Here is a 15,539-nt window from a genome sequence, read left to right as displayed (position 1 = left end):
ATACCTTATATGTGCCTGAATTTGACGTGATGGCCTTCTTGGAGTTTTGCTACTTTCATCTTTCTTTCTAGTTTGTAGAGTCTCCTCTCATCTTCTTGGAGTGTCATGACTACTCGAAGCTCCTTGATCTTGAACCTGTACCTGTTCTTGTTCAACACTTGTATCTATTTTGACATAATCATCAATATCATGCCATACACGAGTATTATTCATTTTATCACCTTCATTTTCATTCTCATGAAACACCACATCACTAAATGTGAGTAATCTATGACAACTGAGATCAAACAATTGTATGCTTTTTAATCATCACAATAACTAATAAATATGCAATTGATTGACTTTTCATCAAGTTTTATTCTTTCATCTTTTGGATTATGAGAAAATGCCTTGCAACCAAAAACTCTTAAATGACTCACTTTTGGTTTCTACCCATAAAATGCTTCAAAAGGTGTTTTAAGCTCTAAAATTTTGTTTGGAATCCTATTTTTCAAATAAACAACAACATTAATGGCTTCAACCCAAAAACCATTAGAAACATTTTTACCTTGAAACATATTACGTGCACATTCTACTAGTGTTCTATTTTTCCTCTCAACAACTCCATTTTTCTGAGGTGTATGTGGCACAATAAATTGCTGTAGAATCCCATTTCTTTTACAATATTGATTAAATTCTCTTGATTTATATTCTCCCCCTTGATTAGATCTGAGAATTTTCATGCACTTGCCAGTTTTTTTCCCACCATACTCTTGAACTCTTTAAAGTATTCAAAAGCAGTACTCTTTTTTCTTATGAAATAGACCCATGTATACCTAGATCTATCATCAATAAAAATAAGAAAATACCATGCTCCACCAAGAGATATATTTTTCATAGGTCCACATACATCAATTTGAATTAATTCAATTATTTCCATCTTTCTTTATTCTTTATGTATAGGAAATTCTTCTCTATGTTGCTTGCCAAGTACACATGCTTCAAATTCAACATAATCATTCTTCATAATAGGAAAACCTTCAACCATTTTGTTCTTTTGAAGTAATATTAAATCATTGTGATTTAGATACCCATACCTTTGATGCTATAACTCTATTGTTGACATTGCTATAGATGTCAATGCTTGATGACCTGTCCTGGTCACATCCAACTTATACAACCCTCCAACTCTGGTACCTATGGCAATAATCTTGTAGTGATCTTGAATATCTTTCACAACACACTGTGATTTAACAAATTCCACCTTCAAATCTTGGTCAACAATAGTAGAAAAAAATTGAATTCTTTTTGATACCAGGAACATACATAACATTATGGATCTGTCTCTCTTGTCTATTAAGAAAATTCACACCTATTACTCCATAACCTTGAAATTTCCGAGTGATCTGTTATCTTCTGATAAATATATGTTCCATCAATGCCTCATAATATTCACCAAAGAAATCCTTATTACAATCCATATGAAGTGATGTACCCGAATCAATGAACCAAACATTCACATCATCAGTTTTCGTAGACAAATGCAACATCAGAAACACATTCTAAGATTTTTAAATCCATCATTGAATAAGGTGTCTTTGTCCACAAAATTTCCATCATGCCTTCTATTTCTTTGTCTAGACTCATTATATTTTATTTTATAGCAATCTTTAGAGTGATGACCATGTTTGCCACAATAATAACAATCATAATTTCTCTTATCATTAGTTGGAAATTTGGATTGTGCCATACCTCTCTGTTTTGCTTGAAACTTGCCTTCTTTGTTCTTGTCCCATGTCTTTCCTCTGTATGGTTGTTTACCCTTGGCTACCAATGCCAAATCTGAGCTACTAGAGTCCAAACTAAAGTTCTTCATGGTCTCCCCTCTTGTAAAAGAATTCCTATCAATTCATCAAATGTAGGGGGCTTCTCTCTAGCTAAGAGATTTGAAATACAAATTTGATAATCTTGCACTAAGACATTTAATGTGATGGTGACTAAGTTAGTACTAGACATCTTTTCACCAATATTTCCTAACTTATCACTTAAATCTTCGACATGAGACATGAAATTGCTTATACTTTCATTTGCTTCCATTTTTAGAGATAAAAGCTTAGTCTTCAAAAATAAGATCTAGTTTGCATTTTTTGTTTCATACAAACCCTTGAGCTCATCCCACATTTCCTTGGAAGTTTTTCAATCTCTGATGTGAGGAATAATGTTATCATTTATCGACATATGCAACAACACCTTTTTTCATCTCATGTTTCTCCTCCCAATGTGGAATAGGGCATGCAACAATGGGTTTGGGTTAATCCCCACTCACAATTGACCACAAATTATAACCCTCAATAATTGTCAACAACTTGAATTTCCAAATCACATAATTTCCTCGATCAAGTTTGGTGGACTTATACAAATAATTCTCAACCAAAAAAATTTGATATTTTTAGATGTCCCAAAAAATTGCACCAAATACCAAATAATCCCATAAATACTTTCACCAAACATACACTATAAAAATCTTTACTAACTCTTTTTCACCATTAAATTTTTAGCAACAATGTTTTTCCTTTTTCTTTTACATACTCTTTTTCACTACCTTAAAAAAAAAAAATTTAAATAACCCACTCTCAATTTACCTTCCATGCAAAACAAACTCAAAGAAATAAATTATTTTCACCTTTAGAAAAGCACCCAAATGCTTCTCGACCAAAGCTTTTGCTTTCAAAGTAGGTTGGAACCCAATGCCATTCAAATAATTATAATAACCCACGTCCATTAAAAAGCCACTCGAATATTAAGTCAAAATAAGTGATACAAACAAGGCTTTGACTTTATTGACTGGCCTGGTTTTAAAAATAAAATCAAACTTTTGGAGAGAATCAAACTTTCGCAATGCATTACATACACCCTGAGCAATCAAAAACATGGTCGAGATTGCAAATAATACCTTGATATCTTGTTGCATGCTACAACGTGCAGAGGGTTTCTTTCCTTAAAAAATAATATTTTTCGGAAGATCCTTCAGCGATTACGACAGCGACAGGCCACACCAGCCTTCCGCTGTGGAAAACAATTCCACTCTTCACCTAGCCCTAGGCTCGACGGCGTAACACTTCACGTCTGCCTTTCTCCTTAATTCACGTTTGCAGATGTGTGGGAAGCCAGCACCAACGTCCAAAACTGCTCTAAGTAGCGGCCTTCCCGGATCACGGTTCACTTCTTCATATCAGGCTGTTCCTTAGCAGGCAGCGCACCAATGCTTCTGAGGCCAATGCCTTATGACCTTCAAACTCTCACAACCAGAGCTCTTATACCAAATCAGAGTCGAACACTGAACACAAAAGCTTGAGAACTTCATTCCAAATGTTACAATTTATACATGAAGAAAGCCGAAAATTATACAGCGAATTTTACTATCAACTACTCTGGCCAACTATTAATTATGATTTTACTGAACACAAAAGGTTGAAAACTTCATTCCAAATGTTACAATTTATAGAATGAAAAGAGCCGAAAATTATCCAGTGAATCCTACTATCAACTACTCTTACCAACTATTAATTATGATTTTTCTATCATCCACTAGGGAACGATCATTGTCTTTAATCCCCTGTACTTCACCAAAATGTGCACAGGCGTCATTACTCTGACCGAATGTTGTATATTTTAACATCAAATCTATTCAAAGAAGTTATTGGCATTTTTAGTTCAATTGAAGTATTTAACATATATTTAACCGATAAAATTAATCAATTGAAGTATCTGGGTACTAATATTTTTTAAGTGACACATATCAACACAAGCTTAAGAATGAATAAATTCTAGATATCCTAATAAGTGGGAAATAATTGAAGTTTTTTACTTTCAATTTATTTGTCTCTCTTTATATAAATTAAGTTGATATAAAAATATTTTATTTAAGGTGGTTGATATATATATCATTAATTTAACAACTTAGTGACAAATTCCAATCATGGGACAAGATTCTTCTTTTCGAGAGAGGGGTGAATCAATATTAGCAAATCAATAACTTTTTCATTTCCATAATCAGATTCATATATGCTACTTCAATTAAGGGAACCGTGTGTACACGCAACTGTGTTTAATGCAACTAGCGTATATACAGTAAACTTATGATTCAGTTAATTCATCTTATGTTGATCTTTACTCAGTGCATCAAAACTTCATTAACCATATAAACAGTAACCAGGTGCAGTAAAACAGAACAGGTCATCACATATAAGAAACACACATGAACACCATGATATAAGGTGGAAACCCAATGCGGGACAAAAATCACCTGCTGCTGTCTTCATTTTAATATAAGAAAAACTTGTTTACAATCTTGTATTGGCGCAGACTCATACCAGTATGTAGGCACCCACCTGTAGAAGGCTACAACCTTCTCTCATTCTCCAGCTACTACTGGAAGGGAGCTACAACCCCCTGGCTCTTGTACTAGCCGATATATTTATTAGTACGTAGGCGCCGACCTACTGAAGGCTCCAACCTTCACTCTTCCTCCAGAGACCACATTTCATAAATTTTCAGACTGGATACATCAACAACATTGAAGCTCAAAATCAATCACCACTGTAACACAACCATTGCATTAACCAATCAATCTCTGAATCACCCACAACTGAATCACTGAAGACTAGTCATCAAAACACAGTTACCAGAACACAGAGCAAAACCCAGAACTCTGCAACAACCACAAATTCAGATATCATATTTCATAATGTATACGCTACTTTGATGAACCGAACCAACATGTATACGCGCTTTTACCAAAGCGAACCCGCGTACAGATCTGTAAATATTAACTCATAACTTTGCAGCTATTCCAGACATCAATCATACCCAAATCATAACATTTATAGAATAAACATGCGTCAGTAATTCAGATCTAGTCTATCAATGATCAAACCACATAATGATAATACATTCCAAGCCTTAAGATCCCGATCCATCATTCATCATCATCCACATAGGTGCATCCTTAGTTCAGATCAAGCAAAGCATCACAAACCCATAACCTGCATACTGGATCTCTCACTTCATCAGATATTCAATCCTTGCACACTTTGGCCTAATGATCTTCTCCTCCTTTTATAGTTTTAAGCCTTTCTCAATACCATGGACCAAAACCACTTTAGGACTAGTACCTTGGACCAAATACATGGGGTCAATACTTCAGACGAGATATCTTGGACCAATACCATGGATCAAAATACCATGGACCAAATATCTTAGACCAAAACTTAGTTTTGCAAGATATACACACCTTTCCTTTTGTGAAAGTGCGTGTGTATGTTATACGCTCCTTTTGGTCTGTTAACCTGCGTGTATACGCTCCTTTGTCAAGGTGAACCTGCGTATACCTCTCTTTGATCATTAATTCTTTGCTATAGACATGCTGCACTATGATCTATCATTTGAGTGAGTTTCCATCAAGCACAACACCTATATCATAATGCCAACAATTTGGTCAAGGGAGAGTGTATTTTGAAGAAAAGCCCACATGTGCACAGTTGATCAAGTTGACCCTAAATAAAATTGGACACTCTTGGAACTCTATAAATACAAGTGACCTCAACCTCATTTGGAAATGATTATGAAGCATTCTTCTATACTCTTATTTGGTTTTGGCTCGCTTAGGTCAGAGGCAGAATGTAGAGGTTGCCTTGCACAAGTCCGAAATTATAGGGTTCGAAGCTCAGACACGTGTCTAGGGTTTTGGTTCACAACCATAGGCTATCACATGCATATTTTGGATATAACTGTAGGAATGCAAGATTATGCAAGTGGTTGAAGGGTTTCAACCGCACCCACGACACTCGCTTTGTACGGTTGAGACTTGGGGTTTGAATTTTACAGTTGACCACAAATTTCGTCAGTTGACCGCAAAGTTCGATAGTTGATCGAAGACAGTGATAGTTGATCATAGGCTTCAAATCAGGGCTTTGATTATTGGTACTGTTGGATTCATCTCATGATTGTTTTTTGTTGATTTTATTGGATAGGATTATGGTTGAAGATATGGATCATTGTACTCTCTTTTGCTGAATCATTCAATGAAAATCTAATAAGAAGAAGAATTTGGAAAGCTTTTCCTTGTAGTGGGTTTTCCCCTTGTCTCCGACCAATCATGGCATCTCTATGTGTGAATTCATTTAATCTATTGTTCCTTTATGTTCTATTGCATTGATGATGATGTTGTTCTTTCTATATATATGTTGCTAAATAATGTTGTAAATTTAAATAATGATATGATGTTATGGGGTGAATTTAATGTGTAAATGAAGAAATGAAATTATCTAAAGCAAAGAATGATATATCCCTAAGAAAATTTAACTTGGTATTAGAGCTAGGTTGAAGAAAAGTCCTTGAAGGTCACCCCTATGAAGACACCTTTCATGGAAGAAAGAGAAGTTGGAGGAGACCTAAAAGAATACTAGGGTTTAAAGGAAGCCCTATGGAATTTGGTTATTAGGGTTTGATATATATTATGAGGTTAGGGTTTGGAAGAAACCCTTTGGTACGATTAATATTTGAGATATGCAAGCTAGAAACCATAACATGATCAGTGCGGAGATGTTCTAAAACTTATGTATGATTTGATACAACCCCAGATGGGATAGTCTCAATGAGGCTTGGTTTCTCATGAAGTTGGTTGAAATATTGAAGGCAACAATATTTTATGGACAATAGATAGTAATGACCCTTGAAGGCTGGTTCAAGAGGGAGATGATCATGATAGGCCGTTTATATTATGGGAATGTTACAATGGAGTTGCGGGAGGGCATGTTGGTGGCAAAGCTACCGATATAAAAGTATTGCCGACTGGATTATGGTGGCCAACTGTATTTAGAGATTGTAAGTAGTATGCTAAGTCCTGTGACGTGTGCTAACGAGTAGGTAAGCCCTCAATGAGAGATGAATTACCTTTGAAGCCAATCAGAGCCTTGCAAGTATTCGAAAAGTGGGCTGTGGATTTAATAGGACCGATTAATCCTTTGACCCGCCACTCCAAGGCCCAACATATTATCACTGCAACTAATTATTTGATGAGGCGAGAAAACACAGATCCAGTGAAAGACTGCTCTATTGATATCACAATACGATTCATTTTCCATAATATTCTTACTTAGTTTTGATGTCCTCACGGTTTGACCAGCGATTAGGGTGCCCATTTATTGAGTTAGACAATAGCCATGTTAACAAGGGAGTTACTAATTCAACATCACAAGAGTAGGCCATATCACCTTCTAGCCAATGGTACAATGGAGGCTTTCAATACGATTCCAGGTTTATTGGCTTTCCCAAATTTTGTTCTACAAGTTGGGATGATTGGAATGAAAGAGTTCCTGCAGTGTTATGGGCATATCAGACAACTACAAAGAGGTTCCACAAGAAAACACCTTTTCAGTTGGTTTATGGAAAAGAAGCAATTATTCCTATAGAATTTATAGTACCTAATTTGTATAGTGCGCATGCCACACACATGACTGCCGATGATTTTATCGTGGAATGATTATCAGATTGAATGTGAAAAATGCAACCATTATTTATATATGTAATTGCACTTTGGAAAATAATGCATATATTATATATGTAATTATACATGAATGAATTATAACAGTAATTTATGTAATTACACTCTCGACTAATTGATCAAATAAATAAAGAGCGGTGCTTCTCGCCCCTGTCCCCCCCTATTTTAAGAGGTACATTGATTAGGTTTAGAAGTGGTCTTTAACACTTGGAAAGAAAAAGATAACTAGAAAGTAGGTTAAGCGTAATTACACTATGTGTTTCATATACGAGAGCGATATGATTGTGAGTGGTAGGCTTCCTTGTTGCCATAATTTTTCTTTCCATTTTTATTGCCAACCTGAATGCCTTCTCCAATGAATCAGGTTCCCAAAGGTGAACCTCATGTTGGATGTTATCCTTTAAAGTCCCTATGAACACATCAATCCTATGCTCCTCTGGAATATCTTTTACCCTTATATTCAATTTTTGGAAGTCCTCAATGTTCTCCATCATTGAACCTTTTTGTTTGAGATTTATCAATTGGCTAAAAAAAGTGTTGCTTTTTGTATCCTCATAATGTGCTATCATTTCATCCATAAAAATAGCCCAAGTGACAATTTGTTTACGAGAGAAAATCCATCGATACCATACAAACTGATTTGGTTCCAAATATAAAGTTGCAATGCATACCTTTTGTGTGTTTTGTACATTATGGAGATCGAAAAATTGCTCCATCTGTAGTATCCATGTTGCGGGATCCTTGCCATAAAACTTCCTCATATCGATCTTTGGAACATGGTGGTTCTTCGATCCAACATTAGAGTCTATGAAATCATGATTAACATTTATTTTGTTCTCATCATGAGTTTCCTTTACTACTCTTTTGCCATTAGTAAGCATTTCTTGTAGAATTTTTGTCAAATCTTCCATCTTAGCTTCCACGCCTTTCTTTAAATCATCCATCTTAGCTTCCATGCCATCCATCTTAGCTTCCATGTCATTCATCTTAGCTTCTACGCCTTTCTTTAAACCATCCATCTTAGCTTCTACGCCTTTCTTTAAACCATCCATCTTAGCTTCCACACCATACATCTTAGCTTCTACGTCTTTCTTTAAACCATCCATCTTAGCTTCTATCACTTTTTGTGCGAGTGAAATTTGTTGCACTTGTTCTCATAATTTTGATATATCATGTTGCATTTCTTCCTCTTCTTCATGAGTCATGCTAGAGCTTTCAAGTTGCTTACTAGGTGTTTCCATTTTCTTTCTTCGAGGCATCAATTACTGATAATAATGCTTCACTATGCCCTTTGAATTCCTTCAAACTAATTTTTCAAACCAAACTTATGCAAAAATTAAAAAAAAACTACACACCTTTTTTCACTTTGTAGGAGCTCGATATTGAATGACTGTAACTTTGTAATTTCGGATCTCCAAGGTTTGAAATTGCGACCTGCAGTATCCCTCTATTCCCTCTTTCTAATGCCATGTTGGGTTGTGTTATATTCTTTCCACGTAGTTAACAAGGAGTTTGAAGGGCACCCGTAACCCCACTTTATGGGGTCTGGGGCAGCGTCGGGGAAAATTTTGGTTTTGGACCCTATGTTAGGTTGGGTATACCCACCTATGGTTTTGTGCATGATTTTCGCACATGTTTTTTTGGATGCGATGGTTTTCAGTCCATGGTATTGGACGCGATGGTTTTCGGTCCATGGTATTGGATGTCATAGTTTTCGGTCCATGGTATTGGATGCTTCGGCATGTATAAATATGTATTGTAACATTGAAAGGAACATAATGAAAAATCAAGTTGGTAGTCTCGGTTTTGGGATCCAGGGGAAATCTCTGTGTATATGTGTTTTATGTGTTATTCTCTCGCATTGTTTATTTTCTGTGTTTTAGAATTCATATGCAGGTAATTTCTGTACGGGGTTAAAACCTACATTTGGTATCAGAGCAGTTTTGGCTTCAAGGGGATGCCTTTGTTGCTGAGGGGTTTCGCTCGGGCCTGTGGTAGACCCTATTCAGTGGGAGATCTGCGAGATCGATTCTAGTGGTGAAAGAAGATGGCGAGCAGTGGAAAGATAGAGATTGAGAAATTTAATGGTTAGAGTTTTGAGTTGTGGAAACTCAAGATGGAGGATCTGTTGGTGGATAAAGACCAGTGGATCGTGGTAGATCTAGGTACTAAACCAACGAGAGTGTCTGATGAAGAATGGAAGAAGTTGGATCGGAAGGCAAAGAGCATAATACGATTATGTGTTTCAGATTCAGTATTGTTGAATGTATCAGGGGAAGCTACTGCGAAGGCTTTGTGGGACAAGTTAGGGTCTTTCTACCACTCTAAGTCTCTAGTGAATAAACTGTTCCTGCGGAAAAAGCTGTATAACCTGAGGATGAAAGATGGAGACTCGTTGACAGAGCATATGAATGCATTTAATACTGTGGTAAGTCAGTTAGCATCTGTTGATATTAAAATTTCAGATGAAGATAAGTGCATCAGTTTGTTGTGTTCTCTACCAGATTCATGGGATAGTCTAGTTATTGCAATAGGTAACAATGCAACTGCCTTGCAGTTTGATGATATAGTCTCAGTCTTGCTGACAGAGGAGATGAGACGGAAAAATATGGAGAGCTAGAATGGTGATGCCTTGTCTGTACGAGGATGGTCCCAGAAGAGAAACAAAAATAAGTCATCGAGTGGGAGATCTAAATCTAGAGGGAGATCTAAATCTTCAGGAAAACCTGTAAAGGTGGTGTCCTGGAAATGCGGAAAGGAAGGGCACTACAAAAGGGACTGTAAGTCTAAAGCTCCTGAAAAAGTAAAGGGATCTGATGAGGCTCCTTCCGTAGAGGTGAAAACCACCTCAGATGAAGGTGGGGATGTGTACATGGCTTCTTCAAGTACACATGTAGATCACGAAGCATGGTTGATTAACTCAGGTGCATCCTTTCACTTCACTTCCCATAGAGAGTGGTTCTATGAGTATGAGAAATATGATGGTGGTGATATCTTCTTGGGGGATGACAGGAAGGCTAGAATCATTGGTCGTGGAAAAGTAAAGTTGAAGCTGCAAGGTGGAAGGGTTAGAACACTTCCAGGTGTTCTGCATATTCCTGCATTAGCCAGAAATCTGATTTCTGTTAGTAAGCTGGATGATGCAAGTGTAAAAACAGTGTTCGAGAAGGATACCTGCAAGATGGTTCGGGGAGCACTGGTATTGATGCGGGGAGTTTAGATTGAAACTCTGTACAAGCTGCAAGGTAGCACTGTTGTTGATGGGTGCAACAGTTCTGTTGTTCCTGAAAGTGGAGCAGGAAATCCAATGGTCTCTGGAGAAAAGACCATGGTGTGGCATCAAAGTCTTGGAAATATTAGAGAGAAGGGTCTTCAAATACTTCATGGTAAAGGTATGGTAGAAGGTATGAGTAATAGCTCTCTGGATTTTGATTTCTGTGAAAATTGTGTATACGGGAAGCGGAATCGGGTGAGTTTCCCCTCTGGTGGTAAGAGGGTGAAACAGATATTAGAGCTTATGCACAGTGATGTGTTTGGACCTGTGAAGGTTCCATCACTGGGTAAGTCTGTGTACTATGTATCATTTATAGATGAATTCTCAAGGAATACATGGATATATTTCCTTAAGAAGAAATCTGAAGTCTTTGATAGGTTTAAAGAATTTAAGGCTCTCGTGGAAAATCAGACAAAGAAGAAGATAAAGGTGCTGAGGACAGATAATGGTGGAGAGTTTTGTAGCAAGGAATTTGAAGAATTCTGTAAGAAGTGTGGTATAGCATGACAAAAGACTACTCCATATACACCTCAGCAAAATGGAGTTGCAGAAAGAATGAACAAGACGTTGATGGAAAGGGCAAGAAGCATGCTCAATGGTGCCGGGTTAGGACAAGAATTCTGGGCAGAGGTGGTGGATACTGCTTGGTTAACAGGTCACCTTCATTAGCGTTGGAGGATAAGACTCCACAAGAGGTATGGATTGGTAAGAAACCCTCTCTTTCACATCTGAGGGTATTTGGATGTGATGCATATGTACATGTTCCAAAGGAGAAATGAGCCAAGTTGGATAGTAAATCTGAAAAGTGCATCTTTATTGGGTAAAAGGATGGTTTAAAGGGTTATAAGCTTTGGAACCTAGTCACACGGAAGGTTGTGTATAGCTGAGATGTGGTGTTCAGAGAGGTAAAATATGTTATTAAACATGAAGTCCAACCAAAGGAACCTGAGAAGATATAGTTTGAGCTTAAGGAGGAAGAATCAGACTTTACAGTAGAGGAGGAATCAAAAGATGAAGAGCCACAAAATCCGAGTGTGAGAAGATTAGTTCGAGAAAGAAGGCAGCCAGAAAGGTATAGTCCATCTGCTTTCTGTTAAAATTTTGCTTTATCTATTACTGACGATGATCCTAAAACTGTGAAAGAAGCAGTAGATTTAGAGGATGGAAAACTCTGGAAAGAGGCCATGGTTGATGACATGGCATCTTTGCACAAAAATGAGGCTTGGGATTTGGTGGAGTTGCTGGCTGGAAGGAAACCCATTGGCAAGAAATGGGTGTTCAAGAAGAAGACAAATGTAGAAGGAAAGGTGGAGAAATACAAAGCTCGGTTGGTAGCAAAAGGTTATTCCCAGGTGCCGCGAATTGATTTTGGTGATATATTTTCTCCTGTTGCCAAGGTAACTTCTATTAGATTAATTTTATCTATTGCTGCTGCTTTTGATTTTGAGGTAGAACTGATGGATGTGAAGACAACATTTCTTCACGGGGATCTGGAAGAGGAAATCTACATGAAGCAACCTGAAGGCTTTGCGGTGAAGGGTAAGATAGAACTGGTATGCAAGTTAAAGAAGTCTCTGTATGGGTTAAAAAAGTCACCAAGGATGTGGTATGAGAAATTTGATACATCTATACGGGGACTTGGCTTCACTAGAAGCAAAGCAGATCATTGTGTGTATTTTAAATTAATTGGTGACCGTGTTAATTATTTGGTCTGGTATGTGGATGATATTTTGCTGGTTGGAATTGACAAAGAAATTATCCAAGATTTGAAGACCCAATTGTCCTCCAAATTCGACATAAAAGATCTTGGTGCTGCAAACTATATTTTGGGCATGGCAATTAAAAGAGACTGGGCAAAGATGAAGCTTTGGTTAAACCAGAGGAAGTATGTTGAGACAATATTGCAGAGGTTTAATATGCAAGATAGTAAACCGGTGAAGGTTCCTATTCCTGTAGGTGTGAGGTTATCTACTGAACAGTGTCCCAAGACACAAGAAGAGGAAGAGGACATGTCTCGTGTTCCATATGCAAGTGTAGTCGGTAGCCTGATGTATGCAATGGTCTGCACTAGACGAAACATTGCACATGCAGTGGGAGTGTTGAGCAGGTTTATGTCAAAACTAGGAAAGGAGCATTGGACCACAGTGAAGTGGGTTTTTAGGTATTTGCGTGGCACTAGTGATTATGGTTTGTGCTACCAAGGAGGACCAGGATTGGACAGAGTGTTGGATATTCATGGCTTTGTTGATGTAGACTGGGCTGGAGATTCGGATCAGAGAAGATATACAAGTGGGTATGTGTTTAACCTATTTGGAGGTGCAGTCAGTTGGATGAGTAAGAAACAATCTGTAGTGGCACTATCAAATACAGAGGCAGAATACATGGCAGCCATTCATGCAAGCAAGGAAGCAGTTTGGTTGCAGAGATTGTGTTCGAGTATGGGGTTAGTACAGGGAGCTATAAGGATAGACTGTGATAGCCAAAGTGCAATTTTCTTGGCAAAGAACCCCACATATCATTCGAAGACAAAGCACATTGATGTTCAGTATCACTTTGTGAGGGATATGATAGAAGACAAAAAGGTGTTGCTGGTAAAAGTGGACACTTTGAAGAATATTATAGATGCATTGACAAAATCTGTGAGCTTTGAGAGGTTCTCTTGGTGTAGAGAGACAATGGGCATTTTAGGGCTGGAAAAATGACTAAGCTCTCTTGTGGCCCCCTATGGAAAGAAAACAACAAGTGGGAGAATGTTGGGTTGTGTTATATTCTTTCCACGTAGTTAACAGGGGGTTTGAAGGGCACCTGCAACCCCACTTTATGGGGTCCAGGGTAGTGCCGGAAAATTTTGGTTTTGGACCCTATGTTAGGTTGGGCAGACCCACCTATGGTTTTGTGCATGATTTTCGCACATGATTTTTTGGATGCGATGGTTTTCGGTCCATGGTATTGGACGTTTCGGCATGTATAAATATGTATTATAACATTGAAAGGAGTCTAAGGGGTCACAATAACCAAAGCCGACCTAACAATAATAATATAAGGGCACAAAAATAACAATAGTGGGCTTCTATGGGTTACAATAATAACAATATGGGGACAATAGGGGCACAACAATAACAATAAGGGATACAATGACAATAGTAATGGGGGAATCACTAGTATTATAGGGACCTAACAAACTACTTCATTTGCATGATTTAGATCACCTTTTTTTCCACCTTTACAGACATGAACGAAAAGGTATGTATCACATACATGAGCCTCCTCAACTACCCTATGTTTACAAATGAGGAATCAACTTCAGTCTTCTTTTCCTTCTTTGGATGAAGCTCTAGATGGAGTTGCCAACATTTAACTTCCTAATCACCACCCTGGTTGTAATAAGTGCAACAATTTTCAACATCCAACCTTTCTTTCCCTTCTCTTTATTTCAATTTAGAGATGGGTATTTATGTCATATCCTCTTCCTGGTTGACATAACTTTCCTGTACCAGGCCATTCTTTTCAAAACTTGGAAACACTATGGTTATTCAACCCACAAAATGTGCACGATTTCCTATACCACAAACTTTTTGCATTTCCAATCTTCTTATAATCAAAAGAAACATTGGAATAATTAGCCTTATTATACCTTCAATGGTTTCCCTTGGTGTATGCATGCCGAGGAGAATCTATCTTCATTCTTCTCTTTGACATCTTGCATGCTTTACCATTGCCCAAAAGTGATGTGCCTTCACTTCTCACAGGTTGTTCTTGTAATGGTTCTTCCTTTGGAAAATTCCTTGCTTCCACTACCTTGGAGAATTCCCCTTTACCATACCATAATCCTGCATAGAGAGGTCTTTCTTCCACCTTTAAAGGTTCAATTATACCTTGGCCATAAATTCCAAGGCCCTTTCCCTCATAACCCATCTTGGTTAACAACCTCAATCCAACACTTTGAGATTGTTTCTCAAAATTACCAACAAAATGAGGAGGAGAGTGAGAAGAATAAAGAGCCTTTTCCGAGTCTTCATCTTTGAATTTCTTTAACGAGATTCCTTTTCTAGACTTATTCCATTCCCAATACATTTTGTTGACCATTGCCATGAAAGTTTCACGAAACTCTGCTTTAGAACCAAAAGGATTCTCTTTCCCTCTTCTGACAACTTCTCTCTTCTTCAAGTAAAGCTTCTCAATCCAATTTCTGGATTTTATTCAACAAGTATTCCTTGATCATACTTGAACTTTCTCTTGGTTATCATGCAAAATAACAAACCAATATCAATCTTGCTATGATACCACTTGATCTAGATCTTTTAAAGTGAATTGGTTTGTAAAAATATTCAAGTGTGTATGATTAAACTAAACCAGATTAAAGTTTGCAATTAAATAATTGAAATCAAGTCTAAAGGACTTAAGACGCTGCGACTTAAAGAAATATAGAAGATCACGACAAGAACAAAAGAATAACGACAACTATGTGATAAAAAAGTTTGTCCAATGTGGACTACATCTTCAGGTCCTTCCTCCAAAAGGGTGAACTATTTTATTATTCATATGCTAATCTCCAAAATTCTTTATTACAACACCAAAATGCCTCCAAAAACTGCAACAAAACTAAGAACTTTTCTATTAGGAAAAGGCCTCCAAAATGCCACCAAAAATCTCCTTCGGTTCCTATAAATTCGAGCTCCAAAAGCTGATTTGTTACAAAATACACAGGCATAAGAAAAAACT

The sequence above is a fragment of the Pinus tabuliformis genome, chromosome 4_2 (assembly GCF_031772625.1).
Source record: "Pinus tabuliformis cultivar Carrire ecotype Pingquan chromosome 4_2, CPIR1, whole genome shotgun sequence".
NCBI lineage: Eukaryota > Viridiplantae > Streptophyta > Pinopsida > Pinales > Pinaceae > Pinus > Pinus tabuliformis.
Note: the sequence above shows the minus strand (reverse complement) of the source record.